The sequence below is a fragment of the Cervus canadensis genome, chromosome X, assembly GCF_019320065.1.
Source record: "Cervus canadensis isolate Bull #8, Minnesota chromosome X, ASM1932006v1, whole genome shotgun sequence".
Taxonomy (NCBI): Eukaryota; Metazoa; Chordata; class Mammalia; order Artiodactyla; family Cervidae; genus Cervus; species Cervus canadensis.
In genome coordinates this window covers 100355930-100359376 of record NC_057419.1, presented here as the reverse complement: position 1 = coordinate 100359376, position 3447 = coordinate 100355930, and positions in this window count along the sequence as shown.

Genomic DNA, 3447 nt, shown 5'->3' with positions numbered 1-3447 from the left:
CTCTTTCACTTTCATCAAGAGGCTCTTTAGTTCCTCTTCGGTTTCTTCCATAAGGGTGGTGACATCTGCATAACAGAGGTTGTTGATATTTCTCCCAGAAATCTTGATTCCAGCTTGTGCTTCATCCAGGTTGGCATTTCACAAGATGAATTCTGCATATAAGTTAAATAATCAGGGTGGCAATATACAGCCTTAATGTACTCCTTTTCCAATTTGGAACCAGTCTGTTGTTTCATGTCTGGTTCTAACTGTTGCCTCTTGACCTGTATATAGATTTCTCAGGAGGCAGATAAGGTGGTCTCGTATTTCCATCTCTTTAAGAATATTCCACAGTTTGTTGTGATCCACACAGTCAAAGACTTGGGCATAGTCAATAATGCAAAAGTATATATTTTTTCTGGAATTCTCTTGCTTTTTCTATGATCAAGTGGATGTTGGCAATCTCATCTATGGTTCCTCTGCCTTTTCTAAATCCAGCTTGAACATTTGGAAGTTCTCAGTTCATGTACTGTTGGAGCCTCACTTGGAAAATTTTGAGCATTACTTTGCTAGCGTGTGAGATGAGTGCAATTGTGTGGTAGTCCGAACATTCTTTGGCACTGCCTTTCTTTGGGATTGGAATGAAAACTAACATTTTCTAGTCCTGGGCCAACTGCTAAGCTTTCCAAATTTGCTGACATATTGAGAGCAGCACTTTCACAGCATCATCTTTTAGGATTTAAAATAGCTCAACTGGAATTCCATCACCTCCACTAGCTTTGTTTGTATTGATGCTTCCTAAGGCCTACTTGACTTCACATTCCAGGATGTCTGGCTCTAGGTGAGTAATCTCACCATCATGGCTATCTAGGACATTAAGATCTTTTTTGTATAGTTCTTCTGTGTACTCTTGCTACCTCTTTTTAATATCTCTGCTTTTTGTTAGGCCCATACTGTTTCTGTCCTTTATTGTGCCCATCTTTGCATGAAATATTCCCTTGGTATTTCTAATGTTCTTGAGGAGGTCTCTAGTTTTCCCATTCTATTGTTTTTGTCTATTTCTTTGCATTGTCCACTTAAGAAGGCTTTCTTATCTCTCCTTGCTATTTTTTGGAAATCTGCATTCAGATGGGTGCATCTTTCCTTTTCACCTTTGCCTTTTGCTTCTCTTCTTTTCTCAGCTATTTGTAAGGCCTTGTCAGACAACCATTTTGCCTTTTTGCATGTGTTTTTCTTGGGGATGGTCTTGATCACTGCCTCCCATACAATGTTTCAAACCTCCATCCATAGTTCTTCAGGCACTCTATCAGATCTAATCCCTTGAATTTGTTTGTCACTTCTACTGTATAATCATAAGGTATTTGATTTAGGTCATACATGAGTGGTCTAGTGGTTTTCCCTACTTTCTTCAGTTGAAGTCTGAATTTTGCAAAAAGAAGTTCATTATCTGAGCCACAGTCAGCTCCTGGTCTTATTTATGCTGACTGTATAGAGCTTTTCCATCTTCGGCTGCAAAGAATATAATCAGTCTGATTTCAGTATTGACCTTCTGGTAAAGTCCATGTGTAGAGTCATCCTTTGTGTTGTCGGAAGATGGTGTTTGCTATGACCAATGTGTTCTCTTGGAAAAACTCTGTTAGCCTTTGCCCTCCTTCATTTTGTACTGCAAGGCCAAACTTGCCTGTTACTTCAGGTGAGCCACGCACAAGATGGCACAGTAGAAATCTTCTCCAAAATTGCAACTCGCTGCTGAACAACCATCAACAGGAGAATTTTGGATCCCACAGGGAAAAGAAAGATGCCCTATGTCCAAGGGCAAAGGATGGCAGGAGGGGCAATATAATGTTTAGAATCAAACCCCATGCCCGCCAGAAATGCTCGGAGGGCTCAAACAAAACCTTGTGTGCACCAGTACCCAGAGACCCCCACAGAGACTGAGCCAGACCTGCTTTTGGGTGGTTGAGTGTTTCCTGTGGAGGAACAGATCAGTAGTAGCCTGCTGTGGGGACAAGGGCTTTGGCTGCAGCAGACCTGGATCACATAGAATATGATATAAGCATTCTTGGAGGAGGTTGCCATTAGCCTCACACTAGAGCCGCCGAGCAGATGAACCACAAACTGCAGAACAATTATACCAAAGAAATTCTTACACTGTTAAGAAAGCTCTAGGACCCACAACACATTTCCCAACCTGGGGACCTAGCAAAGGGACTGAGAACCCCCAGAGAATTTGACTTTGGAGGCCAGTGGGATTTGATTACAGAACTTCCACAGGACTGGGGAAACAGACTCTTGGAGGGTACAAACAAAACCTTGTGTGAACCAGGAGCTAGGAGAAAGGAGCGGTGTCTCCACAAGAGACTGAGCCAGACTCACCTGTGAGTGTCCAGGAGTCTCCAGTGGAGATATGGGTCAACAGTGGCCTGCTACTGGGTCATGGGCACTGAATACAGCAGTGTGTACACAAGTCCTTTTGAAGTAATTACAGTCATTACCCCTACCATAGTTTGGCCTCAGGGCAAACAACAGGGAGGGAACACAGCCCCGCCCATAAACAGAAAATTGGGTTGAAGATTTGCTGAGCACAGCTCTGCCCATCAGAACAAGACCCTGGTTCCCCCACAGTCAGTCTCTCCCATCAGGAAGCTTCCATAAGCCTCTTATCCTTATCCATCGGAGAGCAGATAGAATGAAAACCACAATCACAGAAAACTGACCAATCTAATCACATGGACCACAGCCTTGTCTAACTCAATGAAACTATGAGCCATGCTGTGTAAGGCCACCCAAGTGGACAAGTCGTAGTAGAGAGTTCTGACCAAATGTGGTCCACTGGAAAAGGAAATGGCAAACCACTTCAGTATTCTTGCCTTGAGAACCCCATGAACAGTAATGAAAAAGTCAAAAGATAGGACACTGAAAGATGAACTCCCCAGGTCAGTAGGTGCCCAATAAGCTACTGGGGAACACTGGGGAAATAACTCCAGAAAGAATGAAGAGATGGAGCCAAAACAAAAACAACACCCAGTTGTGGATGTGAGTGGTGATAAAAGTAAAGTCTGGTGCTATAAAGAACAATATTGCATAGGAACTTGGAATGTTAGGTCCATGAGTCAAGGTAAATTGGAAGTGGTCTAACAGGAGATGGTAAAAGTGAACATTGACATTTTAGGAATCAGTGAACTAAAATGGACTGGAATGGGTTTATTTAATTCAGGTGACCATTATATCTACTACTGTGGGCAAGAATCCCTTAGAAGAAATGGAATAGTCCTCATAGTCAACAAAACAGTCCAAAATGCAGTACTTGGGTGCAATCTCAAATATGATAGAATGATCTCTGTTTGTTTCCAAGGCAAACCATTTGATATCACAGAAATCCAAGTTTATGACCCAACCACTAATTCTGAAGAATCTGAAGCTGAACAGTTCTATGAACACCTACAAGACCTTCTAGAACTAACACCA